Raw genomic sequence first — 10716 nt, forward strand, 5'->3', positions numbered from 1 at the left:
CTCCCAGTCGGCGCGAACGGAGTACGCCGGGACCCCCTCGATGTCCAGAGGGGGCAGAGGAACCTCCCGCACCTCAGACTCCTGGAGCTGGCCAGCCACCACCGGCCTGAGGAGAGACACATGGAACGAGGGGTTAATACAGTAATCGGGGGGAAGCTGTAACTCACCTCGTTCAGTCTCCTAAGGACTTTAAATGGCCCCACAAACCGCGGTCCCAGCTTCCGGCAGGGAAGGTGGAGGGGCAGGTTTCGGGTCGAGAGCCAGACCCGGGCACCGGGGCCTCACTGCGGTGATGGTCTGCGCTGGCTTTCTGGCGCAGCACGGCCCGCTGGAGGTGAACATGGGCGGCATCCCATGTCTCCTCCGCGCGCCTGAACTAGTCGACCACCGCAGGAGCCTCAGTTTCCGGCTGATAACCCAGGACACACTGGAAGGGGGAGAGGTTTGTGGAGGAGTGGCGAAGCGAGTTCTGAGCCATCTCTCCCAGGGCACGAACGCCGCTCACTCCCCCGGCCGGTCCTGGCAATAAGACCGCAGAAACCTACCAACATCCTGGTTCACTCTCTCCACCTGCCCATTACTCTCGGGGTGAAAACCCTAGGTAAGGCTGATTGAGACCCCCAGACGTTCCATAAACGCCCTCCAGACCCTCAAAGTGAACTGGGAACCCCGATCAGACACTATATCCTCAGGCACCCTATAGTGCCGGAAGACGTGCGTAAACAAGGCCTCCGCAGTCTGTAGGGCCGTAGGGAGACCGGGCAGAGGGAGGAGACGGCAGGACTTAGAGAAACGATCCACAACAACCAGGGTCATGGTGTTACCCTGTGAAGGGGGAGATCGGTCAGGAAATCGATCGACAGGTGCAACCAAGGCCGTTTTGGAACGGGTAAGGGGTGTAGCTTACCTCTGGGCAGGTGCCTAGGAGCCTTACACTGGGCGTACACCAAGCAGTAGGAAACATAAACCCTCACGTCCTTAGCCAAAGTGGGCCACCAGTACTTCCCACTCAGACAGCGCACCGTCCGACCGATGCCTGTATGACCAGAGGAGGGTGAAGTGTGGGCTCAATAGATCAGCTGGTCATGGACAGCAGGCAAAATGTACAAACGCCCAGCGGGACACCGGAGGGGAGCGGCTCTGCACGTAACGCCTGCTCAATGTCCGCGTCCAGCTCCCACACTACAGGCGCCACCAGGCAGGAGGCAGGGAGTATGGGGGTGGGATCCATGGGCCGCTCCTCTGTGTCATACAGCCGGGACAGTGCGTCTGCCTTCACGTTCTGAAAACCTGGTCTGTAAGAAAGGGTGAAAACAAAACGGGTGAAAAACATGGCCCACCTTGCCTGGCGAGGGTTCAGTCTCCTTGTTGTCCGGATGTACTCCAGATTGCGATGGTTAGTCCAGGTGAGAAAAGGGTGTTTAGTCCCCTCAAGCCAATGTCTCCACGCCTTCAAAGCCTTGACGACAGCCAACAGCTCCCGGTTTCCCACATCATAGTTTCGCTCTGCCGGGCTGAGCTTCCTCGAGAAGAAGGCACAGGGGCGGAGCTTCGGTGGCGTACCCGAGCGCTGAGAGAGCACTGCTCCTATCCCAGCCTTGGATGCGTCCACCTCCACCATGAACGCCAAAGAGGGATCCGGATGGGCCAGCACGGGAGCCGAGGTAAACAGAGCCCTCAGGTGACCAGAAGCCCGGTCCGCCTCAGCCGACCACTGCAACCGTACCGGGCCCCCCTTCAGCAGTGAGGTAATGGAAGCCGCTACCTGACCAAAGCCCCAGATAAACCTCCGGTAGTAATTGGCAAACCCTAAAAAACGCTGCACCTCCTTTACCGTGGTGGGAGTCGGCCAATAACGCACGGCTGAAATGCGGTCACTCTCCATCTCCACCCCCGAGGTGGAAATGCAGTACCCTAGGAAGGAGACGGACTGCTGGAAGAACAGGCATTTCTCAGCCTTGACATACAGGTCATGCTCCAACAGTCGACCAAGCACCTTGCGCACCAGGGACACATTCTCGGCGCGTGCAGTGGAGTACATCAGAATGTCATCAATATACACCACTACACCCTGCCCATGCAGGTCCCTGAAAATCTCGTCTACAAAGGCTTGGAAGACTGATGGAGCATTCACCAACCCGTACGGCATGACGAGGTACTCATAATGCCCTGAGGTAGTACTGAACGCCGTCTTCCACTCGTCTCCCTCCCGGATACGCACCAGGTTGTAAGCGCTCCTGAGATCTAGTTTGGTGAAAAAGTGCGCCCCGTGCATTGACTCAATCGCTGTGGCGATGAGCTGTATCGGGTAACTGCTCACAGTGATCTGGTTTAGGCCTTGATAGTCAATACACGGGCGCAGACCTCCCTCCCTCTTCTTCACAAAAAATAAACTCGAGGAGGCGGGTGAAGTGGAGGACCGAATGTACCCCTGATGCAGGGATTCGGAGACATATGTTTCCATAGCCGCCGTCTCCGCCTGTGACAGGGGATACACGTGACTCCTGGGAAGTGCGGCGTCTACCAGGAGATTTATCGCACAATCCCCCGTCGATGAGGTGGTAATTGAGTCGCCTTCTTTTTGGAGAAGGCGAGAGCCAAATCGGCATATTCAGAGGGAATGCGCACGGTGGAGACCTGGTCTGGACTTTCCACCGTAGTAGCACCAACGGAAACCCCTAAACACCTCCCCGAGCACTCTCGCGACCACCCTGTGAGAGCCCTCCGTTGCCATGAAACAGTGGGGTCATGACAGGCTTACCAGGGTAGGCCTAGCACCACAGGAAACGCAGGAGAGTCAATGAGAAAGAGACTGATTCTCTCCTTGTGACCCACCTGCGTCACCATGCCCAGGGGAGCAGTGGCCTCCCTAATCAACCCTGACCCCAATGGTAGACTGTCTAAGGCGTGAACTGGGAAGGGCACAGCCACTGGAACAATGGGGATCCCTAAACTATGAGTGAATGCTCGGTCTATAAAATTCCCAGCCGCGCCTGAATTGACGAGCTCCTTATGCTGGGAATGCGGGGAAAACTCAGGAAACATGACATGCAAAAACAGGTGTGCAACCGAGGGCTCTGGGTGAGAATGGTGCCAACTCACCTGGGGTGACGCTAGAGTGCCCTGCCTGCTGCCTCGACCCCCATAGAAACCAACTCGACACCGACCAGCAGTGTGCCCTCTGCGGCCACAGATGGTGCACGCGAAGGCCCCTCCGGCCTCCCTAAGCACAGCACCTCCCAGCTCCACAGGTATCGGAGCAGTGGTGCTGGAGGATGGAACCAACAGAGCCCGATCTGGACGTCCGCGGGTGGCCAGCAGGTTATCCAGCTGGATGAACAGGTCCACCAGCTGGTCAAATGTGAGGGTGGTGTCCCTGCAGGCCAACTCCCGACGGACATCCTTGCGCAAGCTGCAGCAATAGTGGTCGATCAGGGCCCTGTTGTTCCATCCTGCTCCGGCGGCCAGGGTCCGAAAGTCCAGAGCGAACTCCTGAGCGCTCCTCGTCCCCTGCCGCAGGTGGAAGAGACGTTCACCCGCCGCTCTACCCTCGGGCGGGTGGTCGAAGACTGCCCGGAAACGACGGGTGAACTCCTCAAAGTTGTCCAGCATCGCATCTCCTTCCACCCACCCGGCGTTGGCCCACTCCAGGGCTTTCCCCGAGAGGCATGAGACGAGGGCGGACACCCTCTCACGGGCCCGAAGGAGCCGGGTGGACGGTCGCCAGGTATAACTCCAACTGCAGCAGGAAACCCTGGCAGCGGGCAGCCGTCCCATCGTACTCCCCGGGGAAGGCGTGGCGAATCCCACTGGAACCGGGTGCAGGGGAAGCGAGTAGAGGAGGCCCCTGTTGTGCTGGTGGAGGTGCTGGAGGGACTCCCTGTCTCTCCCAGCGGTCCATTGTTTGGACGACGCGATCCATGGCGGCGCCGAGATGGTGGAGCATCGCTGCATGTTCCTGGACGCGCTCCTCTACCCCAATGACAGGGGCACCTGCTCCTGCTGACTCCAATTGAAGGTGGGGTATTCTGTCAATGGTGGGTGTAGCTGGTGCATGGAAGTCAGCCGCAGGAGAGCAGAGATGAGTGGACAAAGCACTTTACTTAGGCAATCATAATACAGAACGCAACCGCGTCACGAAACAAATGAGGCAGCACAAAGTACAAAACCCAAGTACAAAGTACCGGCTGCCACAAAGCACGGTCATGAAACAAAACCCGGTGCAAACCAGCCGGAAGCGTGCCAACCTTGACAAATAAACAATACCCCACACAGACATGGAGGGAACAGAGGGCTAAATACACATAGTAATGATGATGAGATGTAAACCAGGTGTGCAGGAAAACAAGTCAAAACAAATGGTAAATGAAAAGTGGAGCGGCGATGGCTAGAAGACCGGTGACGTCATCCGCCGAATGTTGCCCGAACAAGGAGAGGGACCGACTTCGGCAGAAGTCATGACAATTGGAAAGGAAACACTTTGAAGTTCGTGGAAATGTGAAATGAATGTAGGAGAATATAACACCTGGTAAAATATATATATATATATTTTTTTGTACCATCGTCTTTGAAATGCAAGAGAAAGGCGAAGATGTATTATTCTAGTCCAGGCACAATTTAGATGTTGGCCACTAGATGGCAGCAGTGTATGTACAACGTTTTAGACTGATCCAATGAACCATTGTATTTCTGAATCAAGACTGCCCAAATGTGCCTAATTGGTTTATTAATAACTTTTAAAGTTCATAACCGTGCACTCTCCTCAAACAATAGCATGGTATTATTTCACTGTAATAGCTACTGTAAATTGAACAGTGCAGTTATATTAAGAAGAATTTAAGCTTTCTGCCAATATCAGATATGTCTATGTCCTGGGAAATTTTCTTGTTACTTACACCCTCATGCTAATCACATTAGCCTATGTTAGCTCAACCGTCCCGCGGGGACCAGCCGATCTTGTAGATGTTAAAGGGGAAGTTTTGTATTTTGAGACAGTCTTGAATAAGCTAAGTAGCCAATAGGTAGAGCATAGCATACTTTGTCTGATTCTCTGTAATAATGGTATGGGAATAATAATGCATTATATTTTGTTTCTTGCATCAAACACAACATTTTCAGCCACTTCCTTGTCTGAAGGACAAGTGGATAAACAGGTTAATGTCAAGCCCTGCATGTTTTTTAACAAAAGTCGCATGGAATGTGGCTTTAGAACACCACACATTGGCTGCTGCTGTAGGCTGAATGATAGAACAGCTATTTCCACATTAAAATGTTATGGGACTCTTTTTGTCTCTATTGTTTTTGATGGTAGTCCACTCTGGTAGGCCTACATTATGATCAAATAGCTATCGTAGCCAGCTTGGCCACTGTTAAAACTGTAACTTAAAGCAGGTACAGCCTCAGTGTTTACAGTAAACGCATGCGTGAAGTTGCACAGAACGCAAACTGTAATGTTCATGTCGGATAAGACAAACCCAAACATACAAGGTTGGCAGTCATCTAATTATACACAGACAGACAAAGTGTTTAGTATTAGGCAATCGGGAGAGGAGAGGGGAAGAGGGGAGAGGAGTGGGGAAGAGAAGAGAGGAAATGAGAGGGTAAGAGAGGAGAGGAATGTAGAGGGAAAGAGAGGAGAGGAATGTAGAGGGAAAGAGAGGAGAGGAGGAGAGGAACGGAAAGGGAAGGAGAGGAGGGGGGAGGAAAAGAAATGAGAGGAAATGAAAGTAAAAGAAAGGAGAGGGGGAGAGGAGAGGGAAGTAAAGGAAAGGAAATGAGAGGAATGGAAAGGAAAGGTTAGGGGAGAGGAGAGGAGATGGGAGGAAAGGAGAGGATAGGGGAGGAAAGGTGAGGAAATGGGAGGAGAGGAGAGGGGAGGAAAGGAAAGGGGAGGAAAGGAGATGGAAGGGGAGGAAAGGAAATGAGCGGAAAGGGGAGGAGAGGAGAGGAGAGGGAAGGAAAGGAGAGGAAAGGAGAGGCGAGGAAAAGAACGCAGAGGGGAGTAAAGGAAAGGAAATGAAAGGAATGGAAAGGAGAGGAAAGGAGAGGAGAGGAAAGAAGAGGACAATAGAGGTAATGAGAGGAAAGGAGGATGGGAGGAGAGGAAATGAGAGGGGAGGAGAGGAGGGAGGGGAGGGGAGGAAATGATAGGAAAGGAAAGGAGAGGGGAGGGGAGGAGAGGAAAGGAGAAGGGAGGTGAGGCAGAATTTTATCATTGTAAACTCTCAGAGATCCAGCAGGTCAAAAGTTGTTCCCTGTGTCTTCTCCACTTCTCCTCTTCTTCCAGGATCTGATGCTTCTGGATAGGTATTAACCACATCTCCACCTAGAGGCCACTATATTTATTTCACCTATCAGCTCTGTAAAGAGCAGCGAGAAGTAACTTGTCTGAAATTAAACACGACCCTTGTTCTCATCTGATGCGGCATCTCTTTTTCGTCTGACGTTGAAATACGAGCTGTGTTTCAAGTTTCAACAACTCGAAAGATCCAAACAGCTCTTCTAATTCAGACACGTAACTGCAGACGTCAGCCGGTCAGCGGGTTTCTGAGCTCTTCCTTCGTCGGGTTTGTTAACAGTGTCAGTTTTAATGTGTTGTCTCCACTAAACATATAGGACATACCTTGTCTCACTAAACATTATGACCATGATATGGGTTTAAAAGATGCATACTTTGTTACATTTCCAACCATGCTAGAGTGCTTTTACCAAACACCCTCAGTTCATGTTCAGTTCAGTTCTGATGGTTTATAATGGTGTGTGTATGTTGTACTTGTGGAGCAATTCAAACAGCTCACAAGTAGTTCATCCCATGTTTTAAATTAGGCCTTGGAAAGTGTTGTCCTTCCACATGTCTATTGACATCTCGGTCTGTCCTCTTTCTCTGCTCTCTCTTTCTGGAGAGTGACACCAGACATCAGTGTAGACGTGTGTTGTAATACACAACGACCACCAGATGGCGAAATCTCACCACTGACCAGAGCTATCCAACCATTTTCCAAGAGAACTTCTGTGCATTATAAATGGCAGCCAATTCCCTATAGTTCACTACTTTTGACCAGAGCTCTATGGGCCCTGCTCAAAAGTAGTACACTATATAGGGAATAGTGTGTCATTTGGGACTCATTCATAGGGTTGGCCTCGTCCTAGAGAGCTACTGGGTGTGTTAGAGAAGGGTTGGAGGAAAACCCTGCACGTCCACAAATCAGCTGTCACAGTGGTGAGGTGAGTAGTGACTGGGATAGTGTAACTGCCAGGGGACAAGGATGACAGGGGACATGGACAGTGTAACTGCCAGGGGACAGTGGACAGGAACAACACCAAGGAAACTGTACCAGCCTACACATAGTAGGGCTCAGGTCGGCATAGTAACTGAAACCCTATAGGATCAGTAGCAGAGCCATGGCTAGCAGATAAACCAGATAGCATCAGCCCATGCTCCTACACGCGCACACACACACACACACACACACACACACACACACACACACCTATGTTTCTACAGTTGGGTGGAACTGGAGTCAACCCTGCCCCTGTCCTAGTCCCTGTGAACTAATGAATTAATTAAACCAATGAATGACTGAGCTGACTATATTAATCGCGAGCAGCATATCACCCTGCATACCACTGCTGGCTTGCCTCTGAAGATAAGCAGGTTTGGTCCTGATCAGTCCCTGTGTAACAGATGTAACTTTACGTCGTCCCCTCGCCCCGACACGGGCGCGAACCAGGGAACCTCTGCACACATCAACAATGGTCGCCCACGAAGCATCGTTACCCATCGCTCCACAAAGGCCGCGGCCCTTGCAGAGCAAGGGGCAACCCTACTTAAAGTCTCAGAGCAAGTGACGTAACTGATTGAAATGCTACTAGCGCGTACCCGCTAACTGCCATTTCACATCCGTTACACCTGGATGGGAGCAGGGCTGGTCCTGGTCAGTCCCAGGATGGGAGCAGGGTCGGTCCTGGTCGTTGGTCCTGGTCAGTCCCTGGATGGGAGCAGGGTTGGTCCTGGTCAGTCCCTGGATGGGAACAGGGTCGGTCCTGGTCAGTCCCTGGATGGGAACAGGGTTGGTCCTGGTCGGTCCCTGGATGGGAACAGGGTCGGTCCTGGTCAGTCCCTGGATGGGAACAGGGTCGGTCCTGTTCTGTCCCTGGATGGGAACAGGGTCGGTCCTGGTCGGTCCCTGGATGGGAACAGGGTCGGTCCTGTTCGGTCCCTGGATGGGAACAGGGCTGGTCCTGGTCGGTCCCTGGATGGGAGCAGGGTCGGTCCTGGTCAGTCCCTGGATGGGAACAGGGTTGGTCCTGGTCGGTCCCTGGATGGGAACAGGGTTGGTCCTGGTCGGTCCCTGGATGGGAGCAGGGTCAGTCCTGTTCTGTCCCTGGATGGGAGCAGGGTTGGTCCTGGTCGGTCCCTGGATGGGAGCAGGGTCAGTCCTGTTCTGTCCCTGGATGGGAGCAGGGTTGGTCCTGTTCTGTCCCTGGATGGGAGCAGTGTCAGTCTTGGTTGGTCCCTGGATGGGAACAGGGTCGGTCCTGGTCGGTCCCTGGATGGGAACAGGGTTGGTCCTGGTCGTTGGTCCTGGTCGGTCACAGGATGGGAACAGGGTCGGTCCTGGTCAGTCCCTGGATGGGAACAGGGTTGGTCCTGGTCGGTCCCTGGATGGGAGCAGGGTCGGTCCTGGTCGGTCCCTGGATGGGAGCAGGGTCGGTCCTGGTCGGTCCCTGGATGGGTGCAGGGTCGGTCCTGTTCTGTCCCTGGATGGGAACAGGGTTGGTCCTGGTCGGTCACTGGATGGAAACAGGGCTGGTCTCAGGGCAGTGAAGGGGATATTTCCCTGTATAGGGTGCTGTCTTTGGGATGGGACATTAAACAGGTGTCCTGCCTCTCTGTTGTCATTAAAAATTCCATGGCACTTATTAAAAGTGGTATATAAATCCAATGTATAATTATTATTAATGAATAATGAAAGGTGAATGAGGCCTGTCTGTAGACCTCAGTTATGATTGTGTGTGAGTCTAAGGGAAGGAGTCGGTCACTGTGCACTTTTACATGATGAGTAATGTTGCTTGATACCTGAAGACTTGGTCCTGAAGATACCTGCTAGGCTTTAGCTCAGTGGGCTAACACAGTCTTGTGGAGGGCTGGGGCAGACATTGTCATGTAAACACAATAAACACCCAATATGAACAACTTCTCACAAGAACAGAAACCAGGGGGAAGTGTAGAGGGCAGCACTGCAGAGAGAGAGGGAAAGAGAGAACGAGAGAGAGATCTCTAAGTAACAGTGAGGTTCAGATCTGATCAAGGCGAGATTAATCAAGCCGTAAAGCTCGATTACCAGCTGAAAATAGCAGCAGCTTATTTTAATGAGATTGCCATGCAGCAGTGTGCACTGTGCAGCTTGGTGCTACCGAACACACACACAATCTCTCTCTGATGCTTTCTGATTAATCTTAAAGGGATAAATAACTGATTCAATCATTTGATTATCACATCTTGACCAATAAAGTATGTTCCAGAGTCAAGGCTTATGAAAGAAGATTCCCAGCTAGCACATAACGTTCTGAGAACCATATGTTTCTTAGAGCTTGGTGAGAGCCTGGTTGTTCTATGGTTATTTTGCCTACAACCTTCCCACAACTTTCTGGTGCAGCATAGTTGTTTGGCTTTGGAACGTTCTCAGCACATTTAAGGAACTTGACAAAATACTGTTATTTTCTTGGTATTTCATTACTTTAACAGAACGTTTCCTAAAAGTTCAAACATGGTTACATTTGATTTCAATTTTGGTAATGTTCTAGGAATGTTCTAAAACTGGTTTGACATTGGGAGTGTTCTCACGTTTCACATGTGGCGCAGTGGAGTAATTCCATGGATAGAGAACATAAGTTCAAGTCTCACTGACGCTGACGCTGTGCCACAATAAAAAAGAAATGTGTTTGCATGATTAATGGCTAAGCAAATTAATTTCCATGTGTCCTATCTGTGCTTGGAGTTCAAATTGTATTGGTCACATACACGTATTTAGCAGCTGTAGCAAACTGCTTGTGTTTCTAGTTCCAACAGTGCAGTAATATCTAACAATACACACAAATCTAAAGTAACGGAATTAAGAATATATAAATATTTAGGCGAGCAGTGTCAGAGCGGCATAGACTAACATACAGTAGGATAGCATACAGTATATATGAGATGAGTAATGCAAAATATGTAAACATTATTAAAGTGACTAGTGTTCCATTATTAAAGTGGTCAGTGATTTTAAGTCGATGTATATAGTGCAGCAGCCTCTAATGTGCTAGTGATAGCTATTTAACAGTCTGATGGCCTTGAGATAGAAGCTGTTTTTCAGTCTCTCTGTCCCAGATTTGATGCCCCTGTACTGACCTCGCCTTCTGGATGATAGCTGGGTGAACAGGCAGTGGCTCGGGTGGTTGTTGTCCTTGATTATCTTTTTGGCCTTCCTGTGACATTGGGTGCTGTAGGTGTCCTGGAGGGCAGGTAGTTTTCTCCCGGTGATACGTTGGGCAGACCGCACCACCCTCTCGAGAACCCTGCGGTTGCGGGCGGTGCAGTTGCTGTACCAGGCGGTGATACAGCCCGACAGGATGCTCTCAGTTGTGCATCTGTAAAAGTTTGTGAAGGTTTTAGGTGCCAAAACAGTTCCCAGAACAGGCAAAATGTTCCCTTCAGTTCTCAGAATGTTTAAA

Source organism: Salvelinus fontinalis, chromosome 6, assembly GCF_029448725.1.
Source record: "Salvelinus fontinalis isolate EN_2023a chromosome 6, ASM2944872v1, whole genome shotgun sequence".
NCBI lineage: Eukaryota > Metazoa > Chordata > Actinopteri > Salmoniformes > Salmonidae > Salvelinus > Salvelinus fontinalis.